Source organism: Mus pahari, unplaced genomic scaffold (assembly GCF_900095145.1).
Source record: "Mus pahari unplaced genomic scaffold, PAHARI_EIJ_v1.1 scaffold_9800_1, whole genome shotgun sequence".
Lineage (NCBI taxonomy): Eukaryota > Metazoa > Chordata > Mammalia > Rodentia > Muridae > Mus > Mus pahari.
In genome coordinates, this window is record NW_018392870.1 from 26276 (window position 1) to 40675 (window position 14400).

General features: G+C 43.5%; 2 pseudogenes; both read left to right on the plus strand.

Annotated features, from left to right (window-relative positions):
• Positions 1-1196: 1196 nt before the first annotated feature.
• On the plus strand, positions 1197-3340 carry LOC110315220 (annotated as a pseudogene).
• Positions 3341-10766: 7426 nt separating this feature from the next.
• Positions 10767-11400, plus strand: LOC110315219 (annotated as a pseudogene).
• The last annotated feature ends 3000 nt before the right edge of the window (positions 11401-14400 follow it).

A 14400-nucleotide genomic window follows, 5' to 3' on the forward strand; every position in this document is an offset into this window, starting at 1 on the left:
AAGTGGGAGTGGGTGGATAGGGGAGCCGGGTGGGGGTAGGGTATAGGGAACATTCGGGATAGCATTTGAAATGTAAGTGAAGAAAATATCTAATAAAAAATTGGAAAAAAATTTCGCGGAACCCCCACACTCCATCCTGCAGAGGTGTGGCAGAGAAGACACATACGCCAAGGCAGGGTTTGAGCAGCTTTCTCAGCTTGCTCTGCAGCTTCCATTGTTCTCTCTACAGCAGCTTTCAGCACTATTCCCTATACGATTAATTATGTGGGATCATCCAACTTATCCCCTTCCACCCTCTGCACTCATCTCTCATCCAATCAGCATTCAGCAAGCTTTGTACACGAGCCACGCACACAGACAGGGTGTGCGTTGATAGGCCAGTGACTCAATATCATGTTGTATGTATGACGCTATTCGTCAGGTGGCCAGTTCGTGATCCTTCAGGTGCACATAATCAGGTTTTTGGTAAACAAGCAGGGAATCATGGGGCTTTTCAATGAGCCAGGGCACCATTTTGGCTGTCACTTCCCACAAAAAATTTGTTTCTCCTAAAATATATCTGTGAAGCTGAATTTTTCTGTGTTTCAAATATTTTTTAAAGACAGCTAAAATGAAGACACAAAATTCTATGATCTATGGGAGGGAAGATGAAAATAAGGACACCCAGAAACGGTAAATATCTAAAAGGCTCTGCTGACATCTTCATTTCATTTTGGAAACATTTCTTTCTCTTTTATTCAGCTTACATGCAATTAGTTATCAATATCTGAATGGAATCAAAACTCTCAAAACATCTAGTTCCCACCATGATAGATATGGAATGATTATACATGACCCAAGTACAGTCACTGGAGAAGACTACACAATGTCTAAGCATTTACAGAGATTCTAACATTGAAACGTTTGAAAATTGCTAACTTACTGTCCTCTGGGCTAGGAATCAATGATATGTAACTTGGACCAGAGGACAGACCGGTGCTTAGACGCTGATGCCAGAATAAAAAGCTATAGAACTTGTGCAAGGTGGGGAAGCAATACCCTAGAAATCCCCCACACCCAGGAATTGATCTCTACAAGACCCACCCCATCAGATTTACATCACTACCTTTGGGAAATCTATGAAAGCCAATCAGCAACAGCCACATCAGGTTATAAAGTGAAGAGATACAGGGCCTGATTGAGACTCAACAGGAAGGATGGAGAAGCCTGGACCCTGCAGCCTCCTCCTCCTATTGGTGGCTATAGACCTGACCCTGTATTGTGCAGGTGGGTGAGAGGCGTGGAGGGAACTGGCATTTTAGGGAGCAAGACACAGCATTTAAAATCCACATCTATCCACTTTCCTCCTTGAATATCCAGACCCTTCCTGATCCCCTAGCTGAATCACCCCTGACCCTCTCCTAAATCTCAGGTCCACAGACACAACATCACCCCTTCTCTGCACCCTAGCAACCTGCTCTGGATCCAGGCTGATGAGTGAGGGTCTCAATGTGTACCACCCACAGGCTCACACTGGCTGCTGACTTTCAACACTGTAATTTCGGAGCCTGGCATGTTGGAGCCCCGGTTTATACAGGTCGAATATGTAGACTCCACACAGTTTCTGGGATTCAACAGCAAACAACCAAATGCAAGGATGCAACCTCAGACTGCTTAGATGGAACAGGAAACACCTGAATATTGGGAGAAAGAGACAGCAAACGCTCTTGGCTTGGCATGGTCAAGAAGACTAATTCTTCAGTACCTGATGACTAACAACAAGAATGGTAAATGATCTCAGGACTGAGGTTGTAACTTCTCAGTGCCCTCATGGTCTGGCCCAATAAGATCCACTCTAGGTCCCCAAGTCAGAGATAGAGCCATAATCATAGGGACCTGGTGATTTTAGACCCCAGAGAACTACAGGCTGTTAACTGGGTAGGGATTTAGTTGGGGACAAAATCCCGGGATGGGAGAGAAGACTCCTAGTGACCAGAGGCTGAATGGGTGTGGGGCAGACTATCACACCCTGCATGAAGTATATGGTTTCAATGTGGCAAATGATGGGAGCTTCCTTGGCAGTCGCTACCGGCTCACCAACTATGGCTATGATTCCTTAATCCTGAATGAGTACCTGAATTCTTGGACTGGAGAGGGAAAAGTAGGTGAAAAATTCAAGACATACCAGGAGCAAGGAGGCTTGACTGAAAGTTGGAGGACTTACCTGCAAGGGGAGTGTGTGGAAAGCCTTCTTAGATGCCTGGACCTTGGAAAGGAGACCTTGATGCACTCTGGTAAGAGACACCCTTACAAACCTCTTCTGCTTTCTGACATTGTAGTTACTGACTCCCTGAGGCCTCCTCTTCAGCAGGGATCAGCTGGAATGCTTACACTGTCTTGCATCAAATGGGAAAGAGAGCTCCTCAGTGTCCTGACTCAACATGAGAGAGGGACTCTTCAGAGGATTCTCCCTTCTCCCAGGACAGTTCAGTGTGGCCATAAAACAGCAGTTCCCTTCCATCTGCACTGTGCATCATGGCCTCTCTCAGGCCAGATCAGTGTCCTTGCACAATGGCATTGAATGTCTGGCTCCAGGGTTGCTGAGTCACGAGACCACTCCACAGTCAGAAGCAGAAGTCTATTTGTCAAGATGGAGACCCACAGTATCCTAGTCTGTGTTGACTCATGGTTATTGTAAAATATTCTGATGAATAGATTATCCAGATCCTGAGTTTAGGCTTCTGTGAAGACTCGGCCTCCTCCCTCATCCAAGTCTCCCACCCTTTAAAGGGATGGTGCCAAAACATTGCTCAATCCCCAGGAGGAGTGAAAAATACCTGAATTTTCCAATTTTTCACCTCAGATGCCCCCCTAACACATGTGAAGCACCATGTAAGACCTGAAGGGAATGTTGCCCTGAGGTACTGGGCCCTGGTATTCTACCCAGCTGACATCACCATGACCTGGAAGAGGGATGGGAAAAACCACACCCAGGACATAGAGCTGCCAGACACCAGGCCTTCAGGGGATGGAACCTTCCAAAAGTGGGTAGCTGTGGTGGTTCCTTCTGGAGAAGAGCTAAGATACACATGCCATGTGCACGATGAAGGGTTACCTGAGCCTCTCACTCTGAAATGGGGTAAGGAGTGGGTGTGAGCAAACACTCTGCTGTCAGGAAAAATGTGAGCTCTTTGAAAACAAGAGCAGGATAAGGGTTTAGAGCTAGGGTCAGACTCTTCACTCTCCCTTCTTTCCATCCTCAGAGCCTCCACAAACCATCCCCATCATAGCACTTCTCATGAGCCTGATTCTTGGAGCTTTGGTGTCAGGAACTGTGGTGATTTTTCTGGTATGGAAGTAATTAAGGTAAGAAAGGGACAGTATCTGAATACTTATCTCTCTACAGATCTGCAAACCAAGCTATAAATGTTTCCTGCCTCATCAGAGGAAAGATGCATCCACTCAGGCACTGGGACTTTTGTGCTGACATTAGCTCTACCATAAAGAATAAAGGAAATATATATTGATCCACTGCCCTCTTGATAGAGGGCATGGAGACCTGATTCTGATTCCCCACAGACAGAGAGATTTCAAAAAGAAGGGCCCTGCTGAGAACACAGCTACAGAAGGCCCATTAGTCCCCTTTACTTACTCTCTTCCATTGTGTTTCTCTTGTCTCTGAGCTGCAGTAATAGTTCATAAAACTTCCCTGGGGTTTGACCAGAAGATTCTTCTACTCCCACAACTTTTCTGCTTCTACAGTCTCTCACTGGCTGTGTTTTTCCCACAGGTGGAAAATAGGCACCTATACTTCAACTGCTACTAATTAAGTCTGAGTTGGTTCCTAAAACCCATGCAATGGGGAAGACAAGTACCCATTGTGGGTATGCACACCTTTTCTCTCTGGGCCCAATTGCTGTGGACCCTTAACAGGTCTTATGCTGTACTGCCATAGGCATGGACAGTGTCCAGAGATCTGATGCATCTCTCCCATAATATAGGAATTGCTCAGAGAACATATTCCTGACCTGTGTGACTTGCTAGACTGAAACTGTTGTTAGCATGCATGTCTGATTGGTATGATGGTTGAACAATCACCAATCAGAATTTGTGCTTCATTATTTACTTCTATAGTGTGAGATACCTGCCTTGTGTGACTTTTTTTTTAATGGCTAGCATCTGTATCCAGGTCTCTGTCTCCTATAAAGACAACATAAGGAAGTGACTTCAGCCTAGACCTGAGCATGACTCCCCTGCACACTGACCTGTGTCTTCTCTACTCATCTCACCTGATCCAGGAGAGGCAGGCCTGGGAAACCTCCATCAGAGCCTGACTTTAGTTTTCAGTGAGTTGTAAATTTATTCTTCCTACTTCAACATTAGGATTTTGGTCATTNGAGAGAGAGAGAGAGAGAGAGAGAGAGAGAGAGAGAGAGAGAGAGAATTCTTCTCATGGTTTATTTAATGAGTAAACCAGTTCAAAGCATAATGAATAAAATAGTAACTCTGTCTTGAGAAGTTGAAATCCATTATTTTGGTCTTCTCTGTCTTTTTCTAGGTGCCAGTTTTTTCTCTTAAATCTCATACCTAAATTGGTTAATTTCTCTTCCAAATAAATTAACCTTGATTCATATTTGTTGTCATTAATTTTTTTCTTTCCATGTCAAGGATCTCATCTTCACTTATTAGAGGTTTCTTGTAAATGACACTTTTATTTCCTCAGATGATAAGATAGGATGACAGCTGGACCCAAGTTAGGGGAATACATGGCTTGGTCTGAGCCCGGAGCATGTCCTCTTTCCTAACCCTAGGCCTGAAAGATTCCAGTCTCCATACAATCTAGTCTTCCCTGCTTACTGGTTAAATCTGGCTTTTCTCAACTTTTGACTGAATTGTTTGTTAGCCTCATAATAACTTTGGCGATTTTTTGTTTTGTTTTGTTTTTGGAGATGGGGTTTCTCTGTATAACCCTGGCTGTCCTGGAACTCACTCTGTAGACCAGGCTGGCCTTGAACTCAGAAATCCACCTGCCTCTGCCTCCCCAATGCTGGAATTAAAAGTGTGCACCACCATGCCCGGCTGGTGATTTTTTTTTCTAATCTTCTGGATCCATCTCATTCTCAGGGTAGTTCTATCTTCACTTGTGTGCTGTATGTTCTCTCTATAATCGAACTTGGTAAAATTGTTCTGGTAAAACTGCAATACACACACCACATACCACACCATACTTTCTTTCTTGCCAAAGTTCTCATGAGAGTTGGGTATATCCTATTTGTGACTTGTTCTATCAGATCTTTTTCTAACTAATCATCTTCTCTGTCCCTCAATTAGATATTGCTTTCAAACATGGTTACATATTTCTATAAACCATTACTTCATTGTTAGGTATGGCAGGATTTTCCCTGTCCAATTCCATTAAAATATTAGTGCAGCAGGAGGGCTGTGATTGAACAAGAAAAATGGAGGTAGCAGAAAGAGTTGCATGGACAGAGAGCAACTCAAAGGAGATGAAGAATCCATAATGAAAGTGGACAAACAAAAAGGAAATGCTGATCCTGCATGGTTTTAAAGAGCCACATGTAGTTATAAATCTGATATAAGGATAGAGTGTCTGGGTGGTAGTGGCACACACATCAAATCCCAGCACTTGGGAGACAGAGGCAGGCAGAATTCGGAGTTCAAGGCAAGCCTGATGTACAAAATGAGTTCCTGGACAGCCAGGGTACACAAAGAAACCCTCTGTGGAAAAAGAAAAAAAAAGGGATAGAATAATTGGAATCATGTGTACAATCTAGCTGGGCAGTTTGTATCATTATCAATTACCTCTGAGAATATTGTGTGGGTATCTTGTGGATTAATAGAGAATTTATTGATATATAAATCTGACTTTNAAATTATAAACTTCTATAGGTTGTTTCTACTGGGTTGATGGGTGTTGTGGCAGCTGACTGTGGGGAGGATGGGTGTTGTATGGGTCTCCATGACAGTGAAAGGAATTTGGGAGCTCCAGCACTGCAGGAGAGTTGGNAGGCAGACAGGAACTTGGAAGTTCTATTCTATATCCCTCAAGATTTACAGAGAAAAAGTATGTACAAAGGGTGTATCTGCATTTAACCTGGCTTGTATCTTTGGATAGGATCCCTTGCCACAGCAGCAATGGTGCTGGATCAAAATTCCCCCACCGTTTCTAAACAGAAGTCCTTACACATGCAGCATGGAGCTGTCTTCCCTACATCAAATTGGGTCTGCCACTCTTCCTGCTGACCAGAAGGACTCTCTGAAACAATGTTTGACAGGTTGCTTGGCTCTCACTGTGCTGCTCTTTTGTTTTGTCTCTCACTTACAAAATTTCCCCTTCACTATCTGAAGATTCACACAGTGAATTGTATTGTTTTTGTGGTTGTGTTATCTGCATAATTGTTTGTCTCTGTAACACGTGTATACCTAGTGCCAATGAGTGACAGAGGAGGGCCTCAAGTCCCCTGGAACTGGTGTTACAGACAGTTGGGTACTATCATGGAGACAATAGAATACAAACACATGCTCCCTGGAATGACAACAAGTGCTCTTACCAAATAAACAAGTATCAAGTGGTCCTAACAACTGAGCTACCTTTATGCACTTTAGTGTGTGTGTGTGTGTGTGTGTGTGTGTGTGTGTGTGTGTGTGTGTGTGTGTATGTTTGTATTGTGTATAGGTCTCCTTTTGTGTATGTCAGTAAGTATAATATAAAAAGCCATATGGCAGAATATAGATAAAAATAAATAGGTTACTCTAAGTTTTAATATAGTCTGAGAAGAGCCTAGGTATATGGCCAAGGTGTATGTAAATTTATTTTGATTCTGAGTTTTATTTCTGAGGGCCTAGGTGCTGGGAGGAAGAATTGGGGCCTAACTTCCACAGAGAAAGATCATGGAGCCTTCCAAGTGAAAGGCTGGAACAAACAAATTGATAAGTCTAAAATTAAAGTTAAACTTATTCTTAGATAAAAGTATCAGTGTTACTATGTAAAAGACACAGTGCCCTCTGTCACCAAAAATAGTTGCACTCTTTGTGTGAGACTCATTTCTTTTAGCTAAACATGGTTACCACACCTCATCAAAGAATCAATCTGACACCAACACACAGAATCATGACTGCACACAAAGCAGAAGAGATCAACAGATCATTGGGAGGCTAGTCCTCACTGATATATCAACATTAGAGCTCTTACATCTATGCTTCTGGACAGAGGAAATGGAAAGATAATAAAAGCAGAACACCAGGAGGTCTGGTGTGGAACACTCTTTCCTAGAAATAACTGCATAAACAAGACAGGAGCAACAGCAGCAAAACATGGTGATGTGAAAGAGAGAACTTCTGTGGGGCTCCATCCCCAGATGAAGAATTGCAGGCAACTGATGACTCCTGAGCTAGAATTAGCCTCTCCAGGGATGAACCTCTTATTGGATGGCCAGAGGAGAGTGGTAAGCCGTGAAACCATAGACACACAAACAACAAAAACAGACTCAGCACGTTGCATTCATATACCTGTGTGTGGAAACACAGGCACACATACATTGTTACATATACAGACATAGGTAACATAGAAGATGAAAGAAAAAGAAGTGATTACGAGCAAGAACTTGGAAGGGGTTGGAAGGGGTGTAACTGAGAAGGGATAGAGGGAGGCAAGCAGGGATGATGCAATTCTACTTTCTTAAAATTTATCTGAGAAATGAACTTGGAAAGGTGGCCTGTTTTAAAAACAAAATAGCTATTCTAGTGATGTGAAGGTAAGAGTTCACAGTCACGGTGTGAAGGGTTAAAAATTATTGGGAGGCAGGGGAGGCGCGAGAGCTGGCTCAGCTGAAGAGCACTGGCTGACCTTCCAGAGAATTGTGGTCTAATTCCCAACACCTACACTGTGACACACAGCCCAGTGGGTATCTCTTGACAAGCAAACCAAATCCAGAGCTCAAGAGAGGTATGGGCACCAGTGGATGGAAAACCAAAAAACCTCCTAAAAAGGCCTGTTTCTGGTTTGCATTTTCATTTTGTACTCTAAGGCCACAAGGTGGAGCTAACAAGCACTGTTACAATTTGAGAGTCAGCAGGTTGTTAACAGCAATGAGGTACTGTTTCAGCTACTTCTCCTGGTCATTCAATTCCAGGTGGCAAGTGAGTTTAATCTTAGAACTCAGTATCACTCAGTGTTTTACATAATCTATTAAATAAATCAACATCTCAGTAGGTATCTTAGTTTACCTCAAAGGTCTATAACTCCATTTCCAGGATGTCTGTTACCACCTTCTGGTCTCCAGTGGTACTGCATGCATGTGGTACACTGGCAAACATGCAAGCAAAATAAACTTGCAAAATACTTGTAAAGTAAAAACAAAAATTTAAAAGGTGTCAGGCATTTACTGAGGATTGATCTGGCTTATACTGGGGTCACACAGAAGACAGGTATTTAATTCATATTATGAACTACAGAATGAGAGAAAGAGTTGCTGTACAGAAATCATATACATTTAAAATACAGGCAGAAGAGCAGGAGGTGACTGGAATGTAGTTCAGTTAGTGTCATTGTTTTTTCAACACACAGAAAGCCCTGAATTTAATCTACAGGGTACATGAAGTAGATGTGCTATCAGGCTCCTCTGCACTTGTCTCAGTTAAGCAAAACAAAATGATTAGAGCTATGGAGATACCTCAGTGAATAAGAGCACTTACTGCTCTTCTACATTTCTCATAACAATCAGAGAAATTCCCAAACAATCCTATGTCATCATAGATACTAATGTACAGATCTACAACTAATCTCCAATAAGACTTGAGTAAAAAATGCGCCTTGGGAGATTAATAGTGAATTCTGATCTAATTTATCTGGACACTGGAAATTGGAGATCAGAAAAATAGTTGCTTTCAGAAAAATTGGTTATGTTACTTGTTGATACAACAACATATATGACAAGAACAACCTAAAATAACAGGCTTATTTTGGTTCACAGTTGGAAAGTACAGTCTGTCATGGGAGGGGAAACAAGATGATATGATGTAGGCATAAATTTTTCTCAACCTGACATTTAATAATGTTTCTTATATACTTTAACCTCCTTTCTACCCCACTACTCACCAGAGGTAGTAGAGAAAGGTTTTTAGGATTCAGGCAAAGTGGTCCTGTTTAGAAATTGTTCTTTAGAGCAGATCCCACCTACATTGTAGATAAGCAGCTCAGTTCACAAGTCAGCAACACCAGCTCGCAAAAACTAGCAAATATTTCAGCAATCTACCAGCCGTTCAGTTCAGTAGTCTGGACACAGAACAGGAATCAGCAAGGGTGGCACAACCTTGTCGAAACAGCCAGGACTCAGACAAACTGACTTGAGTCAGCAGGAGAGATTAGGACAACCAGGAACACTAGAAGTTCTCAACGGTACCTTTCTCAACAAATTGCAGATCAAGAAGCGTTGCAAAGCTTGTTCTACAGGCAAGTCCCTCTCACAGTCCGATGACTACTACGTATACTCTGCCAACCATCAGGTGTCTTCCCTCAGCACATGACTCTGTATCAGCTGACATCACTCTGCCAATCACTGGGAGTCCAAGGATATAAGAAGAAGCTGCCAGGACAGGACCAGGAGTTTTGGGTGCATTTCGCTATAACTCCTGACTGATGAAAGGAGCTCTATAACACACATAAGATTAATCAATACATGCATGTAATAAATGAAGAATCCTTCATCATGAGTCCTTCCACATGTTTACTCTAGCAAAACACCCTTTCAGCTGTGTCTGCTTCAGGATAATGTTCCTTCATGTGTCTGCTTTAGCAAGCCATCTTTTAACGAATATCTGATCCAGGAAAGGATTCATGTATTTACCCCTCCAAAAAAGCATCTGCCTACACAATGACTTTCCAAAGAATCCCTAAGTTTCCACTTCAATATAGCATCTCTGTTGAAGTAGGATGTGAGGCTGCTGGTTCTGGTTTTAGCCAATCAAGACATTGAGAAGCAGGAATGCTGTGCTCACCTGGCTTTTTCTCTCCCTCCCCCTCCCCTTGTATTTAGTTTATGGCTACAGTCTAGGATTATAGCGTCACCTTCTGTAATTAAACCTCTCTGCAAATGCCTTTGAAGTCATTCCCAAAAGCTTGTCTGTTAGATGACCCAAAGTCCATCCACCTTGACAAAAAAGATTACATGTTACAGTTAGTCTAGAAGAAAGGAGCTGTGATTTTATTTATTTATTTATTTATTTATTTATTTATTTATTTATTTATTTACTCATTTAGCCTTGCTAAGAAGAGGATAAAAAGGACCTCAATGGAGGATGTCCGCTATGGTAGAGTCCTACCACAACCTGTTCACATCAAGCCACTCCACAGTGAAGCTGCTGTTTGTTGGAGTTGCTTTGTACCTCAGACTCTGGGTGCTGCAGTTGCTTCTGGTGCTATGGGAGCAGATGCTGGAAACTCATTTTGCAGGTACCTGGCAAGGAGCCTACAAGACCAGAAAAGCCCATGCTTTCCTTTCATGCTGCTCTACTGCCATCTACTGGCCAAGCTTCAGGGTCAGCTGGCAAAGAACAGATCACTAAGTGCTCAGGATCATTTTTGTAGCTGGCATGCAGTCCAAATAATTTATCACACAATGGGAAACAATACCTGAACCTTCTAGCAAACCAAAATTCGGAGAGAAATCACAACCTATAAATATAGTATTGCTGCTTTGCTTCCAGACTTCTCTGGGGCCAGCAGCCGCTCGACCTGGGGCCCGGGGCCACGGGCTCAGGCGAAGACCATGGGCTTTGTGTCCAACCAGAAGTTTGCAAGTGGCTGAGACAAGAAAGCGGAGAAGGAGCCAGAGGAGGCGCTGGCTGACACTGTCCGTGCGGCAGAGTAGCCACAGCTGCTGCACAGGGCCTGCATCTGTAAGTGGTTCAACCTGTGCAGGGGGTTCGGCTCCCTGTCTATGACCGCCTGCTCCAGGAACGCGCTCGACCCCCCCCCACGTGGACTTCTTTGTGCACCAGAGTAAACTGCACATGGAAGGGTTCCAATGCCTCAAGGAGGGCCAGGTGGTGGAGTTCACCTTTAAGAAGTCTGCCAAGGGTCTGGATTCCATCCCTGTCACTGTCCCCGGTGGTGTGTTCTATATTGGGAGTGAGCAGCAGCCAAAGGGGAAGAACATGCAGAAGCAAAGATCCAAAGGAGACAGGTGCTACAACTGCAGTGGGCTACACCATCATGCCAAGGAATGCAAGCTGCCACCCCAGCCCAAGAAGTGCCACTTTTGCCAAAGCATCAACCATATGGTGGCCTCATGTCCACTGAAGGCCCAGCAGGGCCCCAGTTGTCAGTGAAAGCCTGCCTACTTCCAGGAGGAGGAAGAAGAGATCCACAGCCCTGCCCTGCTCCCAGAAGCCCAGTATTGAGGCCCAGGAATCAGAGTTGTTCTTTGCTAATGGGGAAATTCATGAAAGAGGCATCAATCTGCAGAGTTGAGAAAGTGGGAGTAAAGGGTATGTTGCCTGGGTAGCTTGCACTGCTGTGTCTCAGGCCAGGGTTCCCAGTGTCACCCTGTCTTTCCTTGGAGGGAGGGAAAGGGTGAGGCAAAGGAACTCCTACCACACTCTATCTGAAAGAAAGTGAAGGATTTGTTGGGGGGAGGGGGACAATCCTAGAACCTGCAGGCCTCATCTGAGGCTTTGCCAAGTGGCTGAGCTAGGGAAGTTCTTCTGTAGAAGGCCATGTGATATTTCCCTTGCCAGAAAGGAAGTCAAACCAAGATTAATGAACCTAACACCTCCAGGTACTATGATCTGGGGAAGGGACTCTCAGGAGCAGGGCTAGGTTATTTTCACACTGAGGTTATTCATAACCCTGTCCTGAGGTGCTGTGCTGGGAACTGTCTCTAGCAACCGGTTGTGATGACAGTCAAAGAGGGTGGTTGGAGGGACAACTGCAGACCTGCTGCCCACGCCTCACTCCGAGCCCTTTCTGGGCCAAAGGGATTTTAATTTATTTGCTCCCTTAGGTAACTGCACGTTGGGTCCCACTTTCCCCAGGATGCCAACTACACTACTATGTGCGAATGACTTATCTTGTGCGTTTTTTTTATTTTTTTCTACTTCTTAATATAAATAATGGGTTTGTATTTTTGTATATTTTAATCTTAAGGCCCTCATTCCTGCGCTGTTTTCTCAGGTACATGAGCAATCTCTGCACCAGACAATACCATCTGAAACCTAAATGTGGGGTCCTCTTCTCAAAGTAAGCCTCTGGGACAATGGCTTTCCCTTCTGTGCTCCTCACGCCTCTCCCATTCTGGACCACAGTGACCTTAAGACAGCCCCTCTTCTCCCTCATAAGAAAACTTAGGCTCATTTCTAACTTTGAGCATCTCTACAACTCTTGAATGAACCATGTGAACATTCTGAAGAAGCCAGGAGCCTCATTCCTCCTTTGTCCCTAACTCAGTGAAGAGTTTGGTTGTTGGTTTTGAGACAGCATCTCACTCTGTAGCTGGAGATAGATACCCTCAGGTTCCTGGCTATCTTCCTGCCTTCGACTTCCCCGTGCAGGGATTACAGGTGCCTCTTCTCCCTGGCAAGATGATTTATTTCATGGTGTGATTTGCCTTTGGATGGATCAAACCAATGTAATCTGTCACCCTTAGGAAGAGAGAAACAGTTGTGGGGCCTTCCATGTAGAAAGTGGAATCCGGAGACCAGAAATGGGACTATGAATGTACAGTCAAATTACTCAGGAACTTAATTGCTGGTGCAAGAAACTTATGTCAAAGAGGCCACAAGATTGTTACTAGGAGAGGGACCAATGTATCTCCAGGTTTACAGCTAGAAACAAAAGCTTTGTGAGAAATCTTGAATTTATGGGGAGGGTGAGAAAGGGTGTACTTGTCTGTCCTTTCCCAATTCCTTTACTGAACTGCAGGAGACTAAACCACCCCCTGGGGCTTGGGGGCGGGGGCTTGGGTGACCCCCACCCCTGCCTGGGGTGTTTTAGTTCCTGGTTGAATTTTTACTGTACCTGGGTCCTTGTATTCCTATCTAATAATCATATTGTGACACATGCTGACATTTCCTTCCCTTCTCTACCCTGGGAAAATAAAGACTTATTGGTACTATAAATAAAGAATGAAATAAATAAATAAATATAGTATTGCTATACGGCAATGCTCGTGAAGCTCTTTGGGTTCTTTTTCCTTAGTAATCAGTATATTATAGAAACATTAACAAATTTTAACCCTTCTTTACATTCTGATACCCAGATTTATGGTGACATGAAAAAAGGGTGACTTTAAATGNACAGTTAAGACCATTCATCACAATCTGCTAAATTATGATAACTTTGGAAACTAAATCAAATGGTTAAAAATAGCTAGCAGCATGCATTAGGAACACCTAATACATGCAAATTACTTTTCACNTTCTCGAGTTAATAAACGAGGGTTATTTAATCCTGAGGTGAATTAGAAGAATCCACCTCTCCATTGATGTAGAGCAGGTGTTAAACATGCATAAGGCATTGCTAAACTCTGAAAGAGCTATTAATATTAATGAGTTCTAGACACTTACATTGTGAGTACTCTTTCACACTACTATTCCTGGAATAATCAAGGTACTGGGAGTGGGGAAATCTGACTACCTATTCAGCAAAGATTGGACACTCCTTTGCTTTCGAGGCACCTGGAGTAAAGCCATTACTCTAGTTGATGTGATAAAAATTTAACAAGAAAAGCAACTTAGACACTCCCACATGTAAGGAAATATTTTCAAATGGAAAAGGGGGTGGAAGAAAGTAAGAGACAGGGAGTTTGCTGGGGGAGAGCATCTTATAGTAATATCAGAGGCTGTATCAAGAAACTCCCATCAACATGGTACCCCAAACAGCAGAAGTAAGAGGACAACACAAGCATCAACATGCACTCCAAAGAGAATGGAGATGAGTCTAGGAGGCCTCAGCCCTCCACAAAAAAGAAAAAAACAGACACCTAATGAAAGCTGGGAATGGAGGAATAGTCTTCCTCAGAGAAGAGCATCAAGTGGTTATTCAATACCACATGATCAGGTTGAAAATATATATATTCAAAGACTGTTAAATCGCCTCAGCACATTATATGTAGAGGCATACGTATGTGTGTTTCACACATACACATATGTGTAGTAGGTGATGAATGCACACATACACAGAAAAACACACACACACCTGTCTGCCCTAGTAAGAGGGTGGACCGCAGAAGCTGCACAGCTTTTGGACAGAGAGAAGCAACCTAACTTCTTGGACAGACCGTGTTTCGGGCTCCAGAAATTTGGGCACCTTCCTCACCAGAGGAAAGGTGGTCACCTGTGAGGGCTCTGTCTTACAGAGAAGGCGAGAGAGTCATATTGTGTCCAGGGTCCCTCAGTGGCTAG